A 17657-nucleotide genomic window follows, 5' to 3' on the forward strand; every position below is an offset into this window, starting at 1 on the left:
GTGTCTCAACCCCTGCAACCCCGATGCCGTGGCGGGAGAAGCGGGTGTCTCAGCGCAGAGGTGCACGTGCACCTGCTCCATGCCTCGGAAAAGTAGAAGGAGCAGATCTCGTGGGAGCTGGAGGTGCGGTGAGTCTGGATGCTGTGCTACACCAGCCCCGCCTCCGGCTAGCGGGTCAGCAGTGATGTGCAAGGTCTCTACCGCGGGGCCTGGAGCCTGGCCCTGACCTTCAGAGGGTAGGGAATATGGCTGCAGCTGCACTTCCCCTTCTCACTTCAAATGTCTCCGGTGACCAGCGCTAACCCAGAACCGTACAAGCAAAGGAATCTGGGAAAACACAGTTCCGGCTGAGCCAAGCTGACCCACCACAGTTGTAAGAATTTCTACTCAAAACATTTGCGTTTTGCATGTTGCCTCTCTGTATAGAATGTTAATAGGCATTGGACAACAACAAAAAAGTCCTCTTGGACTGCATTTTTTAATGATTTTGACTGTAAAGAGTTTTAAATAAATTTTGGTCAGATCTCCTTAAAATTTGCAAGTTACTTATCCCTCAAACATGACTTGTATTTGAGTACCTTGTTTAATATTCTAGCACCTGCAGACAGCACTTAAAGATGAATGAAGCAGTTGTGGAGGGTTTTAAACTAAGTAGACATATTGAATCACTGTGTGCTAAAGAAGCACTTTTCTCTGCCCTCTGTTCCTAGAGACAAGTTCCAGATGCGTTAGGGAGGTGGGTTCCTTCCAGAACCTAGGCTGCCCAGCCTTCCGCCCAAGGTCCTGCAGTACTATATGCCCGTACTTGTTTCATTTAAACTCTACCTTTGTTTATGGAAGTTCATTATTCTTCATCCACCCTAGCCCTTTCCCCCTACTTTTGACCTCAGACTCTCTTCTCTCTCTGAAATTATTTCCTCTCTCTTGCTCATTAAGCTAATAGACTAGAAAGAGAGAGAGAGAAAAAAAAAGAAAGTTCTTTGAAAGCCTCTTCTTCCTTGAAGCCCTTGAGTGATGAGCTTTTAACGATCTATCACTTTCTTCTTGGTAAAGCAAGGCTGGGGGCGGTCAGAGTCATCTGCCCATTAGAAGAAAAGTGAAACTTCAAAGACCATCTTATCTTTAGAAACACATAAGCCCTCCTGTCTGAGTCTCACCTGAGTTTGCAATCCTTTCTTTTTTTCCCGTATTACATAACAAAGCAATCGTACTTATAATGTTATAATTAACCTGCTTGCCTATGTTTTTGGTTCTGTGAAAAATAATAGTTTCATTTTACATATTATTAAAAGACTACTTTTAGACATATGTCTTGCTAGATATATAGGTAGGCACGTTGATTGACGGATGCATAAATGGATGGGTAGATAGATAAATATACTGAGTGTCAGAGAGGAAGAGGCTATTTGAAGGTATTTACCTATTATTCCGTTTTAACACCAATGACTCCACTTTTCAAGTTTAGAAAGACAGTCCACTAAGGAAATCATATTTATGAAATAAAATCCTTTTGGAATATATATATGTAAAATAACCTTCAGAAAGTTCTAGAATTTGAGAATTCCAAATTATAAGTCACTGAGAGTTGAAATTCCTCATTTCATATATAAGAAACTGAGGCCCTAAGAGTATAAGTAGTAAACTTAAACATGGAGCCCAAACTTGAGAACTAGATTTTCTAAATCCTGTTGTTTTCTGCTATGCCACTTGGAGAAATATATGGCCTCAGCAACTTGCATGTAAAGTAGCCTCATTTGCTCAAACACATCTAAGTGTCAATGCTGGAATACAAATGATGCCATTAGGGGTTTGGTAGATTTATTCCTTCATCTGTACCAAATCTTGTCATACCTATAAGATTATGGCCTTGTAGTTAAACTACAGCTTGAGACTGGGTATTTGTTGTTTTTAATGAATTATTGTTAATACTTTTAGGTGTGATAATGGCATTGTGGTTATAGTTTTTAAAAGTCCTGTTTTAGAAATACATAATGGGATGTTTATTGACAAAATGATCTGGGTGTCTTGGACTTGCTTCAAAGTAAAATAGTGTTGGGGGAAAAATCGATGAAACAAGACTAGCCTTATTTGGTAATTATCGAAACTGGGTGATGCATACCTAGGAGCTCATTATACTATCCCTTCTACTTCCGTTCATGTTTGAATGTTTTCACAGCAAAAAGTTAACTTAGGAAAAAAAAGCACTGTCACTGGAACACTGAGGTGATGAGCATAGGCTCTGGAGGGGAGTCAAATGAGGGAGATTTCAATTCCAGATCTGCCACTTACTACCTCTCCATTTATAGAACGCATGTCAAGTAGCTTCCTCATAGGGTTATGAAAATTAAATGAGATAATACATATAAACCCTTAAAACAACCCCAGCACATTTGTAATCCCTCTACCTAGTATATTATTGCTGTGATTGTTGTTATTTGAAAAGCTGCCTTATCTCCATGGCTTTCTGTTCTTCCACACCTACTGCAATGGTTAAAAAAGAAATGTGACATGAATAAAAGATGTGAATACTATTATCCTAGGTTCTGAGATAGAGAGGGTTACTCACTGGAGAGAAAGAGTTACTCACTGAAGTTTTTCGATGACGAGTGGCAGAGAAGTCGAAAGGTTCAATTACTGACTGCAGAAAGGAAAAGAAAAGAAATGTTCTTGATTATAAAGATGAATCTTTACCAAAGTCAGAGAAATCTTATATCTTACACTCAGCTGAGAAGTGGGCACCACAGGTGGCTTTGGCCTGGGGCTGGATGTGTGGTCTGTTGCGGCCGGCAGATTCCATTCATTGCCAAAGGAATTGCTCGGTGCAGACTCCCTTTGGCTTCTCTTCTCCTTCTGTGCTTGTCTTTCTTCCTCACTTCGTCCACCATTGATTTTCTTGTCTTTTTTTTATGGAGAAGTGACATGCTTAGAGCGATGGGTAGACCAGAAGGATTTGTCTGCCAGGGCTGTTCTGGAGATGGGAAAGCTCTAGGAAAGGATGCCTTTAACCAGAATCAAAGAAGCCGCACTTTTTTCATAATATAGACCACTTTCCATAAAAAGGTCAAGACCTACTGCTTTGCAGACGACTCTGGCGGGGGATCGGGGTCGCAGGGTCGTCATCAGGACTTAGCCAGTGCCCATTTTAAACACTGCTAAGTGCAGGGATGTGGAAACAAAAACCTGGTATGTTTTCATTGTTAAGGGTAGAGGTCCTTGTTAATTCACATATACATTGTTAAATGCAAAACAGTTTAATAATTCTATGATAGAAGCCAAAGTCTTTAGAATATCATAGGAGACTCTACACTGGAGCACCGCTGGCCGTCACCCCCCAACCCCACATGGTAACTAGCCTAATCTCTTCTCGACAGCTTCCATTGCCAGCCCAATGTGCTCCAGGTAAGCACACCCCTACTTCAAGCTGTTTGTGCTTGTTTTTCCTCCACCTTGAAAACTGACCTCTTAGGGGTCACTATGGCTTGTTTCCTTAGTGTCTAATCAAATACAGCCTGTTTGGGGTGGCCTCCCCTGACAACCCATCAATACAGTAAACCACCACCTGAATCTGCATTCATTATCCTTTTTCTGTGCTTTACTGTTCTACGTAGCATTTATCATCTTTTAACACATTATGTAATTTACTTACTTATTTAGAAAATGATGGCTCTCCCCCCACCCTACGAAGGCGTGTATATATTTGTGTCTGCTTTCTTCTTTTATGGATCGCCAGTGCCTAGAACATTGCCTGGCACATAGCCATTGTTTAATTGAATGAATAAATAAGGGAAAGAAATGCTGAAAAAAACTGTAAAACTTGTCATCACAAGGTGTTGCTCATTCATTTTTCACTGGCAAAGACCAGTTCCCTCTTCTGCCTACCTACGTCTGTCTTCTGAGTCTCAGCTACCTGCCTGAGGATCTCATTTACCCCAGACAGTCACAGTAGTGACGGATGTCCCCTTTCTAAGAGAACTGCCATGTCACCACCTCCTACAGCCCACAACATGAAATCATCTCACTTCAGTAAGCCCTACTTTTCCACATGTGGAATAGAGGCTGCAGTGAGTTACAGGGTCGCAGAGCTTAAGCAGAGAGAGTTTTAAGGTCTATGCTTGGATTTAATGCCTTGACCAGTTATTAAATATCTTAGGAAAAGGCTTATCTGAAATAATAAAACATCCATTTAAAATATTTTTCAAAATACATTCAAAAGAAGACAATTTTGGTAATTCCCTGGTGGTCCAGTGGTTAGAACTCCTCGTTTTCACTGCCGAAGGCGTGGGTTCAATCCCTGGTCGGAGAACTAAGATCCCACAAGTCACGCAGCACAGCCAAAAAAAAAAAAAAAAAAAAAAAAAAAAAAAAAAAAAAATCAAAAGAATACAAGTTTGTTATTCTAAGTACATAGAAGCAACTCAAACTGTTACAAAGTATTACCAACATGAGGAGTTCCTAGCTTTGTTTCTTTGAACACATAAAGTACATTTATTATGGAAGCATTTATTTGCATAAACTGTTTAAATATACTGTTTAAGGAAGAAAAAAAGCTATACTTTCTTAAGAATGTTGAAAAAACTTTTAAAATTATGTAGCAGTTGAATGATGTATCGACTTATTTAGGAAATCTCTTCTTCTGAAGGAGGAGGACGGGGACTGCAGCTCCACCAACGTCAGCCTGCTCGCACATGTGCTACATGTCGACACCCCAAGTCCACGCAGTTGCCTGTACAGCAGTTCAGTGGTTTCCGTAATGTTCTGCATATAAAGTAAATGATGGAAGCACAGCGTTCCCCTTGAACTCTCCCCTTTGTCAATGTTCTTCTGTGACAGTGAGTTGGGATCTATGAGTCTTGCATCTGATAACAGAGTATCCTCTTAAAAGACTCTGCATCTGACATTTAGGTTGGATTACAACTTATATCAATTTCCCTCTTGTAAGAAGAAAACTCTCACTCAGAATAAGATCTGCCAGAAGGTGACAGCTGTTTTTTGTTGGATGTGAATTTAAGTAAACAGTTAAGACAGTGGAGCTTTTACTAAGATGATTTAATAAAGCTCATTAACGTGGCTGATTTACATAGCTGACCCGAATAGAATATGACATTCATCTCTCTGCTGCAGTAAAGTGTCATCAAGATATATTAATGTATTAAATGCACTGCCAATGTTAAATTTTAATTCTAAATGTAATCAGCCTTTATGATGGAGGACAACACAAAGGGAGAAATATTGGAAATAGTTCACACGTATTTTCCTGTGTTTTTAACCCATATAAATTGCTCAGTCTACCTTGTCAGGAAAGTATTAATAGCATTTCCATTGGTATGGAAAAAAAAACGGAGTTATTTTCGAGATTATAGATCAAAGCTATTAGATCAATCAATATAAAAGCCAGTGAGTAGCTAGAGAAGAGCTTTAGCTCTCAGTAAGCATCCGCTTGTCTCGCTCAGCTGTGTATCCACAGTCATGAGTCAGCAAGAAAGCATTTGACCCAGCAAAACTCACCCCTGTGTCTGAATCGTGATCCATAACAATTCTGAGCCTCGGAGCACAAGCCACTTGGATATTTTCTATTTTCTAGTTGAATGCTCAATGCTCTCACTCTTCACCGCACAGTGACTGAGGGTATCATAGAGTCCACCTGACAAGTATGCGATTTTTCACATAGAAAGATCTCTTAGTCCCCCTTCAGCTTCAGGGGAGAGGAAGGAGAGAGGGACTCTATTTTACATTTGATCCCAGCAGTTCCTGATAGTTCCTGACATAGCCTTGGCTATGAAACTTGTAAAATTTGAGAATTAAGCTGTGAATAGTAATAATAAAAACAACTGGCAACATCTGTTGTTTACTCAAATAGTGACGGGAAGTATTCAAAGTATTTTCTGAACACCAATTCCTTTAATCCTCTCAACAATCCCGTGTGGATTACTATTCCCTATTGCAGAGATGAGGAATTGAATCGGAGGCAAAGGGAACCCCAGGCAAAGTCACATGCCAATCAGTGGGAGGGATGGGACGTGGACTTGAGGACTGGTTGGAGCCTGCTCTCACCACTGCACCATGGTGCCTTTTCCACAGTAGCGATATTAGCCAGTGTAAGATGATACCAGAGGTAATGAAATGGAAGAGCAAGGGGTTTGGAGTCAGCCATGTGGGTTCAGCTGAAAGCTGTTCACCGAATAAATAGCGTGAGCTAGGCCAAACTATATAACTTCTCTAAGCCTCAATTTCCCCATATGCAAAATGGGTTTAATAAAACAGGGCCAGGTAACAGGCTGACCTTCCCTGAATTCCCTTGGTCACCTGTCTGTGGCTCCTTTCCCTCTACTTTGCTGTCTCCCTAGGCCCCCTGTTCCCTCCTTCTCTTTCTTGTATGCAGGCTGTTGCGAAGCTTAACCCATTATATGGTGAAATCCTGTGAGGTGCTTGGGAGAACCTGTAAACGGTCAAGGTTGTGCTATGCACGTTATTATGGAGGCTAAAACCTAGCTAGCCAACGAGGCTGAGATCAGGGAAGAGTCTTAAGTCATGTTGAGAAGCAATGCTTGTAGAACTTGTTCTTCTGTAGACTAATATTTCCCAAAGTGCATTATTGTTATTAATAGGAGTTACCAAAAATAAATAAGTAAACTTGGGGATAAACAAAATTAAACAGATTTATTTCTTGCAGGACTTCTCAATGCCTTTGATATGCTAACACACTATGTGAATCTCCAAGTGGACAATGTGGTGTGCAGTGTTTCCCAAACAAATCTAAAAAGGAATCCATTTTTATTTCCCCAGATCATCTTGCAAGACCAGTATTGAGCAGGAAAAAACTGGGGAAGGTTTTGGGCTTCGGTGGCGCCAACGAATAGATGTAGAACTCAATGCTGAGGACTGTTTCTGTGACTTAGGGAGTGGAGCAATGAGACTAACCCTATACCGCTGATTCCTTTGTAGAGCTGGAACTCAAGCCTTTTGAGGAAGCTGCAGCCTGGCCCAGATTGTACAACAGAACTAGATTGTTCCTAGGACTGTAGAAGTAAAAGCTGATTCATGGATTTATTTTATCAATCTCCTGGGATTTAGAAACCCTAGTTATTAGTCCTTAGGCTATTAGGAGCAGTGTAGAGAAGTCTCAGTTGTAGATGTATATGGGTCAGGGGCTTAAGAAAGATTTGAAAAAATAATGACTAGAGGGCTTCCCTGGTGGCACAGTGGTTGGGAGTCCGCCTGCCAATGCAGGGGACACGGGTTCATGCCCCGATCCGGGAGGATCCCACATGCCGCGGAATGGGCTGGGCCCGTGAGCCATGGCCACTGAGCCTGCGCATCCGGAGCCTGTGCTCCACAACGGGAGAGGCCACGACCGTGAGAGGCCCACGTACCACAAAATAAAATAAAATGACAGGATTTACAGAAGACTAGAAAAGAGTCAGGGGAGAAGCACAAAGATTATCTAAAAGTGGTAAATCTGTGACCAGCCCCTATTAGTGTCTACCACCCCAGTCTTAATCTGAAGATGTTAACTGGGCAGACACGTACGGTTGAGCAGGTTGTGTACCGCATAACTCCAGGGGAGCACGTATTTTATGAATGGTGACTGCAGAATGTTGACTACAACCTGAATAATGCCCTGGAGATCTGCCACGCATAACCTCCTTGGTCATACCCAGTGGCCTTGGACGTTAACCTCAGGGACTAAGTAAACTAACTGAAAATGTGTTCTTACAAAATATTTAATTGGTTTGTCAGGCTGTAGCTGGTTTGTCCATTAAGCAGAGTTCTTAAAGTTGGGGGCAGTAAAATCAAACAGCTACCCAAGCAGCTAGAAACACACAAGAAATGAATTCAAAATACCATAAGGATATGATCTGAGTAATTTAATTATGAATTTAAAAATTAAACCTCGGTATTTCCTTTAGAACATTTCAGGAAGTGTTCTATATTTTCATGTTTTCAAGACAATCCCTTTCCTTATTATTTTCCTCTTCATGAGCAAAAGAACCCACCAAAATCTCACTTGCAAACTCCCCGCTAAAACACGGCAAGTGAGTATGAATCTTTGCTCAAGTTTCAGGATTAGACCGTGTCTGAGTGTTTGTGCCACTGAAGGGCCTAAATTTTACACAGAATCTGGGTTCACCACCCACCTCAGCCATTAGGTTCTTTAGAGACCCAGGATGAAGCCTTCAACCTTCGGCATCTCAGTTTCTCCACTTGTAAAATGAAGGTAAAGAAAGTGACCTCCCAGATTGAGTACAAGTATGAAGTGAAAAATGATTGTAAAGTGCTTTTCGAAAGAGAGTGTACAATGAATGCTTGATAATAATCTTTCCAATACTGAAGACATAAAGATAAATTAGGCAGCCCTCTTTTCACTTCTGAGAACGTATTTGGGTGTCAGAATAATTAGGGCAATAAGTACTTATTAGTTGATTCGGTATGAAAAATATGCTCTAATTGCCCATTTGGTGAAATTTCCATTTTTCTTGAAGTTTGGGAATCTTTTGTTTCTCTATTTTCAATGTTAAAAAGTCCTTTCCAAGGAAAATGTTGATTTCTAACCAAAAGGCAGTTTCCTCATTATATTTAGATGTGAAATCTCGAGAATAGAGAGTTTTTTAAAGTATGGTCCCAATTATTAGCTCAGCAATGTTATGTAACTCAAAGTATATATAAAGCAAAGTTATAAATGCTTAATTATGTTAAAAATGTTTATGCTTTAAGATTAAAATAGATTAAAAATATCATCTGTGCTTCTTAGTCAGGGATCCAGCAAATTGAGAACTTTTGAAATTACTTCTGGAACGTGACGGTTAATACGTGATGAGAACTCATGAAGGAAGTCTTTGTTTGTAGCAGAGCTTGTGGTTTTGAAAGCTGAGCACCTGCTTTTGCCAAGGTGTTGCATGTATGTGGATAGTTTGCTACTCATTGATAGCAAATTTTTCCTGTAGATATATACAAATATTTACTACTGTAAATAAACATAGCTTAAATGATCCTACACGACTGCGAATTTTTAAATGTTATTTATTTTGAGACCACAGTGAGTATTTAAACTCTTAAGTGGAGGAGTCTCAGACCAGTTTCTGGTACAGGAAGGATTTCTGGCTGCTGTAATTCAGCCAGTTGGGTGTATGGAATTTTTGTGTATGAAGGAGACCAGGGGGAGGCGCCTGGGGCAGAGATGCAGGGAATGGGGGCCAAGTATGCACCCAGTGCATAATATGACACCCTGTAATCATCCTCACTGAAATTTTGAGGAAGTACAAACTTCCAGAGGGTTAAAATCTCTTCTGCTTTCATAAAAGCCAAGCATTGTGTTTCCTCGCCTTCAAATAAGGGGCTAGAATCTAGATGAATAGTAAGATATCTTCCAGCCCTAAGGATCCATGATTGTAATCTCACCATAATCGCCTCAGGACTGGGCTCCTTTGCAAAATAAAATAATTCCATTTGTAAGTGATCAGGTTTGTTGGGGAGGCTGGCAATCCAACGGGCTGGGGGGCACAGAGAGGGAGCTTGCGGGCATCAGCATGACGCGGGAGATACAACGGTATCTTAGGCAAAGCTGTAGCAATAATTGGAGTGAGTCGAAAAGGAGTGAGTGGAAAAGGATCAATTCTTATTTTGTTTGGCTGTAGACGAGAGACCTGCTAACAGAGTTCAGGATTATGACTCAGTGAATATTTAAATGTGGTTATTTCTTCCTTTCTCATTAAGCCTTTTAGGTGCAGAGTTCTACAAAGCGTTGAGATTTAAAGGTCTGAGATTTTAGAGAAAGAACACAGTGACATGAGACCGGAATGATGTAAGGTGATGACATCAGCACCAGAATGCTGTTGCTAAGGTGAACCTATTTTTCTCTCTGATCCAGATGGAAGGCTAAATAATTGCCCATTTCTGGTAAAGAATCTATCCATGGCATTTTCCCTTTTCTGTAGCAGATGAAACAAAGCCAGATGCTTTCTCTTTGCACAAATTATTTCTTAAAGACAAAATTTTTATTACAAAACATACCACCTGTTCTTCAAAGAAAATTCGGAACACTTTATATAAGTTTGAAATTTTGATGATCAAGAATATACACTGAGATCTAAATGGATTATCTGAATGAGATGATGATTTGATGAATCACCCCAAATTTAGTGAAAAGAAATAGGGAAACATCTAGAAGGGAAAAGAAAGATCTGTCACCTTCAGATTGTTGACAGAGGGAAGGCAGCGAGGGGAGTCCTGGGTTGGAAGACAGAGAGACAGAAGATACCGTTTTAAGGCTGTGGACTGAGCAAAACTGAATAATGGATTATGCCATTAGTACGGAGAGAACAGGGCAGAGCCGAGAAAACCTATGAAGAAACAAGGGGTGGGATTCAGCGACAAGTTGGAGGCCAGAGCAGTTGAACACAGAAGTCCCTCCTACATGAAGGTCTTCCAGAGTTCCCCCTGGAGTTTGCATCTTCCGCTGGAGCAGGTTTCTCCAGGGATCCATGACAGACTCCCCCAACCCTGCAAATCTCGGCTCAAGGGACACTTTCTCAAGGAGGCCTGTCCTGCCTACTTATTGTAAGATGGTCTGGTCCCCTGCACCGTGTCCTACTTTTCCTTTTCCTTTGTCTTTTCTTTTTTTAACAACACTTGACACCTTCTAATTTACTGTATGATTTTTCTTTCTGTTACTTTTAGAGCAGCATACTGTAGTGGCAAAGAAAATGCACTCTGAAGCCAGCCTGCTTGGGACAAATGGGCTCCACCGCCGACTCGCTGTGTGGCCCCGGAAAGGCTCCTTAACTGCGCAGGTGACTTTTCTCCTCTGTAAGGTAAGGCTGGGATAATAGTAGCATGTATTTCATAGTGTGGTGCTCAACATGGTAATTGCTATGTAAATATTTAACAATATTAATATTGTTAATTAACAATATTAAATATTATATTAATATTTACTATGTAAGTAAATTGTATCTACCCCCTCCAAACCCCCAAGACTATGGGAAATCCTGAGAAGCACTTGTCATGAGTGACATTTGATGGAGGAGAGAGATGAATAACACATTTTCCAGAAACTGGTATTTTCGTTGAAGCATAGAATTTAGGTGGGGTTACGATTTGGAAGGGTAGTTCTGCCCGTAGGTCACTGGACAACCACCAGGGGCCCTCTGCTGGCCAGAAAAGCCTGGGCAAATTGTCTCCAAGGTTTGACCAAGAAGGACGGTTGTGAAGGTCTGGTCCAGCCAAGACGTCCTGGAGCCACAGGGACTTCCAGGTAACTGTGGTCCCAAGAAATGAGTAGAAAGTAGCACTAGAGACGTGGTAGATGCCTCACAAGTTGTCGGCAAAGTTGAGGACCTCAATAGAGTAGGAAGATCTGGCATCAGATAAAAGACGTTGAGGTGAATGAGGTAAGCAGATATGGGCATGGCCCAAAGAACAGGACAAGAAAAATTAAAAAAAAGATTTATCTGGGCCAATGTTCCCCAAAATGCATCACCCATATAGTTAGATGTTACACCATACTAGTTAGATGTTTTTTAATTAAAAGGGTCCGTGGTAAAATAAATTTTCAAACATGGCAAACTACATATCCTTCCTTGGAGATTCACAAAGCATATTCCTAGAATTAAACCTCTGAGAAGTCCTTTGATGAAAGCACATGCTTAACTGGTTATTCCAACATTTCCTGAACTTACTTGGCTGTGACCCTTTTCTTCAGGAACATTTTGAGATCTGTGGATCTTGCTTTGGGGAACCTCTGTGTAATTCTTCAAGCTTCTCAGGGTCAGGTCCTACTCATCTTTATATCTTCCATATCTCAGTTGGAACCAACGTATGGCAAGTATTTCATAAATCCTAATCAGATGAGTGAAAAAGCAAATCTAGGTAGAGTGGCTGTCCTGGAAGAAACTGGAAGAGATGGAGATGGGAATGAGAGCCTTGAAAAGCATTCCATCAAAGAACGTCATATTGTACTATATCAAAACTGGTTGTATTTATTTTTAAAATCAAGCTTGCAATCAAAGCTGCACTTACACACATGCCACCCTTCATTTCCCACAACTAGTTCATACTGGCACTCCAGGACGACAGTTGTCTTCTCTAGTCAACAAGCTCACATTCTCCTGCTGTCACAGAGGTTCACCCAAGAACTCACCAAGATCTTTTTCTCAAACTCACCACCCACTTCTCAGCCTTTTGGAAAGGAGGTTATTCCCATTCCATTCAAGACCCTTTCCAGTGATCTGGGCTGCTCATTGAACATAAGAAACATGACATCCCAATTCTGCCAGAGCTCATGCTGTCAGGTGGCACAAAGTTGCACCCTCAATAGCCGGTCTTGACTCATCCCTGGTTTGCACACATGTGGCCCTAATGACCCTTGGAAGGCCCTTAGGAAGTGCCACTCCAGCTTTGATGGTTTCCTGTGTCTCAAGCACAATCTCCTACTCACCCTGTGCCACATTTCAGTCCTCTCATATTTTATTCATTTACTTAATGAATATTTATCATCAGTCCCATATGTCAAGTATGTGGTAGGCGCTTGGACGATACCAATGAACAAAACAGGGAAAGCCCCCTGCCCGTGGGTGCCTACATCCTAGTGGAGGAAATGGACAACAAAGAATAAATATCAAGTACATTATATATTATGATGAAAGGTGACAGGTGCTATGGAATCTCCTTCCATCCAGTTGCTATTAGACCCCAGTCCAGCTTGACCCTTCAGTCAGGAGATGGTCAGGAGGCAATGGATGGGAAAGTCTTTCAGGTAATCCAACAAGAGGAGCACACCAGCCCCCTCTAGCATTTCAGGTTTGGAGGATTCTCTGTCATACACACCACTTTACTATAAGGAGGTGGAGACAGGGTCTAAGAATAGTCACCCTTTCTTATAGGTGAAGGGTCAAGTTATGGTGGCCATAACAGGAAATATGAGGGAAGCATGGTGATCCACCAGCTAGCCTAGAAGAACAATGGAGATGAGCTGCAAAAGATGTGTGTGGTCTTAATGAAGAGGAATTATAGGAAAAAGACTCATTGTCTCTTCCTCTTTGCACTTATTTTCAGAATTCACCATTTTGAAAGGCAAATGGTCACTGGCAAGTTCTCCCCGTGAACAGCTGGCAGCATCAGCATCCTCTTTGGCCCATCACGTTCTTCTCTATTTGACCCACAAGCATTTGAAATTCTGAGGACCATAAGGTTCACCCACTACTCAGAAGCTTGTTTTCAAATGACCTCGGTTTCAGGGCTGGACATGTCCTGACCTTGTCTTTGCAACTCCAAATGCCCTTGGGCCTCAGGACAGGAAGCCTGATGCAGCCATCACACCAGAAAAAAACACTGGAACAGATGATGTTGGCCAACCTGTCGCGACCCTTGCCTTAGTGCCATGGTTCCCAAATTGAACCATGAGTCACCCTGGGAGACTGCAGTGAACACACAGGGGTTCCATGGAATATTTTATATTTCCAGGGGAAACACAGAAATATTTAGCATTTGTCAGAAACTGTGCAAACTACTAATTCAAAGTAATGCAATTCCAATATTAGAAACACACTACATTCCTTTCAATGGTATATATATCTTTGCAAAGTTGGACTTTCAACAATTGCTAAGAAGAAAAGCAAGTGCAACACAAAAATCAATGTGGAGCAGGAAACGAGAGCAGTGCTTCACTCTTATTTCAAGCTTTGAGAATTGCAGGCAGTGCCCAATAGACACTCACAATTCATTAATAACTAATTAAGCTTATTTAAGAATGAAATAAAAATACTGTTTTTTCTTTTAAACTTTTTGTATTAACTTTTCAATCATCTACAAACTTGTGAAAACATAAACTCTTACTAAGTTGTTAGGATCTAGTTAATAAATAGAACAATTAGGTGTTTCTTTTGGCCTAGGAGCATGGTGAAAAAAATACTGCTACAAACCAAGAAAGTCTGGAAATCTCTACTTCAGTCCATTACCACATAGACTCCTCAGTGAAATATCGCTAGAATTCTAGAAACTAAAAATGATGATGCCGATGATGATAACAGCAGCAGTAATAACAGTCGTAGTTAACATATATTGAGCATTTATTATGTGCCATGTCTATGCAAAGGATTTCTCAGACAGTATTTTTTTTATATGCTTTATGCAATTTTTTTTTTTTAACCCAGAAATGTTAGTCTTAATTTTTCCCCAAGTCTGCTGCCCCTGGACCTACAGAGAAAATTTAGGAACCAGTTGAACTTTTTGTAATAAATTTGATTGAAAACACTATAACTTTTTTTCTAATGATTATAAAACAAATTTTCTATTTCCTACTGCATTTTTGACAATCCATGTATTAAAAAAAAAAACTACCAGTCCCTTCTAAGTATGCAAATTTTCTTCAGATTCATAAATAAAAATCCACCAGCCAAAATTAATTCAGCATTGCTCCATGCTAGGCAGCGTGGAGGATGCAAAAGGACTTAAATGCATGATCTGTGCCCTCAAAGGACTTCCGATAGGATTTATATATAAAATAACTAGAGGAAAATAAAAAATAGTATCTACTAAAGAACTAGGTGGGGAAGTGTAGGGTAGAGGTATTCTATTGAGAGAGGAATGCACCCTGAGATTGAATTGTCACAAACCTGGCCCATCTGCTCCTTGTCTTCCTGTCTCATTTCTCTTTTGCTGTAAACAAACTTCTCCTTTCTAGCCATCTCTTCTGGAAAGTCAACACTTCCATCTGTTCTAGGACACCTATCCATTTCCACTTGAACGAAGGCTTTGTTTCTATGGAAATCACCTCCATTTTAAACATCATCAAAGATTAATTTTCCTCTTGCCTGTAAGCTTGCTAACTTTGGTATATCCAACAAAGGAGATGATCATAACTGCATGTGCTTTTTGGCTTTTGTAGTATTTCTCCTTTCCCTTCTCCAGAGAAACGTTTTTTAATATATAGACCAAATCCATTGTCTCTTTGACTTCATTATCAGTTTTTTTTCTTGAACCCTGAATTTGTCTTTGCCACTTTATTACTAGTGCTATTTTCAAGTTATCCATTAACCATTCAACAACTGTTTAACAAATGTCTATTATATCACTGCATGTTCTAGGTACTGGAATAAACTGATGGGCAAGAAAGACATGGTCACTTCTGTTATAGAGACTAGTGAGGTACATAAACAAGTAAGACATATTTAATTGCTAATTGATATGTGATAATTGCTATAAATGTCAAATTTCCAGGGAAGCTTTGGTGGTCAAGGAAGGCTTCCTGGGAGAGGTGATGTGTACATTAAATGTTGCTGGATGGAAATATGTTAGATGGATATAAAAGGAATAAAAGATGTTTCATGCAGAAGGAATCCAGGCTCTAAATTAGAAAGGGCATAATACATTCTAGGAAATAAAATTAAAATTAGTTTAGTAATATTAGATGTGAAGTAGGAGGGAAGTGAGTTCAAGAGGAGTGGTGAGAGAATATACTCAAGTCTTAGGCAAGAGATTTATTCTGAAGGTAATAGGGAGTCACTGAGTGACTCTGTGCAGGTAATGGCACCATAAGATTTGTGTTTTTAAAAGATGAATTTGGGGCTTCCCTGGTGGCGCAGTGATTAAGAGTCCGCCTGCCGATGCAGGGGACATGGGTTTGTGCCCCGGTCCAAGAAGATCCCACATGCTTGCGTACCGCAAAAAAAAAAAAAAAAAAAAGATGAATTTGGCTGTGAGAGAAAACAACAGGTGGACCGGAACTCCTCTTGTGGGTTAGGGAAGGGTTCCCTGAAGAAATGGCCTCTGGTTGGCTAGAGAGGTAGGCAGGGGCTGGGTAGCACAAGACTTTGTAGGCTATTTTGAAAACTGTCATCTCTTCCTAATAGCAACTCAAAGATGTTTAAAGGTTAGGTTCATCAGCTCAAGCAGCCATAACAAAATACCGCATAGATTGGGTGGCCTAAACAACAGAAATTTATTTTCTCATGGTTCTAGAGGCTGGAAGTCTGAAATCACCATGCCAGCATGGTTGGGTTCTGGTGAGCGCCCTCTTCCTGGCTGCCTTCTTGCTGTGTCCTCACTTGGCTGAGAGGGAGCAAAAAGATCTCTCTCGCTGGTGTCTTTTCTTATAAGGACGCTAATCCCATCATGTGGGCCCCACCCTCATGACCTAATTACCTCCCAAAGGCCTCATCAGCAACTGCCGTCACATGGGGGCTTAGGGCTTCAACATATGAATTTGGTGGGACACAACTCAGTCCATAGCAAATGTATGTGGAGTATTCAAAATTCTGTTTTTGAATTATTATTCTGGCTGATGTGCAGAAAAGGGATTGGAAGGATCAAGAATATATGTAGGACACCAGCCAGGAGGCTATTTCAATAGTCATGGTGAATGACACTGAGAGCTTGGACAAAGTTGCGCTGGTGGAGATGGAGCAGAGTGAAACATTTCAAAATATTTAGGTGCTAAACTTGACAGGCTTTGATGATAGATTTCATATGGTGGTTGGGGAGAGGAGGGTCAAGAATGACTGCCAGATTCTTGGCTGGTGCAATTGGATGGATATGATATCAATTCTTGAGATAGGAGTCATGAAATGAGCAAGTTTGTGTGTGGCATCTTGCTAAATGCAATGAACAATATAGAAATTAAGATAAGAATAGCCATCATTTAGTGAGCATGTATCACGTGCCAGCCACTGTGTAGACACTTTACATACATTACCTTCTTTAGTATACTATGCAAGCCTAGCCTTCTGAGATGGGAAGATCAACTCATTGCTAAGGGTTTAATGGTCTGCTAAAATGAACAGTGCAGAATGCTTTAAAGGAGAAGATCAGAAAAGACAATGTGAACAGGGAAGCCATCGCAGAAGAAAGAGGATGCAAGCTGAGGTTTAAAGGTTGGATAAGACTTTATTCGGTGAAGCTCTTGGGAGTCAGGTCTGAAGATGGGCTGTAGGAGCCAGGTCCTGGAGACTCAGGCATGGCTCCTTCACAAAGTTCACTTAGAAAAACAGAGTAGAAAAAGTTGAGTGGAAAGGGAGGGCCCAGATTATGAAGGGCCTTGAAAGTCGGTAGTTTGGATTTTAAGAGAGAAGAATTGAATATGAAAGGAACATGACAGCACATGACTTAGGAAAACCTGTCTGGCAACAGGGGAGCTTGAACATGGGAGGCTTGAGTCCCAGAAGCCAGCTTATTAGCACTTGCATTAGCCAGGTAATAGGTCAGATTTGTGAACTAGCTAGAAGGAAAAAACTCAACCAGATTTAATTTCATTGAATGAAAATAGAAGAATGGGCTTCCCTGGTGACACAGTGGTTAAGAATCCGCCTGCCAACACAGGGGACACAGGTTCGAGCCCTGGTCCGGGAAGATCCCACATGCCGCAGAGCAACTAAGCCCGTGCACCACAACTACTGAGCCTGTGCGCCGCCACTACTGAAGCTTGCGCGCCTAGAGCCCGTGCTCCGCAACAAGAGAAGCCACCGCAATGAGAAGACCGTGCACCGCAGTGAAGAGTAGCCCCCGCTCGCCACAACTAGAGAAAGCCCACACAGCAATAAAGACCCAATGCAGCCAAAAATAAATAAAATAAACATTTTTTTTTTTAAAACAGGCCTTTAAAACAAAAGAAAACAGAAGAATGAGTCAAAGAAGACTAAAATTTCAGGATTGAAATTAAGGGAAAG

This window comes from Phocoena phocoena, chromosome 18 (genome assembly GCF_963924675.1).
Source record: "Phocoena phocoena chromosome 18, mPhoPho1.1, whole genome shotgun sequence".
NCBI lineage: Eukaryota > Metazoa > Chordata > Mammalia > Artiodactyla > Phocoenidae > Phocoena > Phocoena phocoena.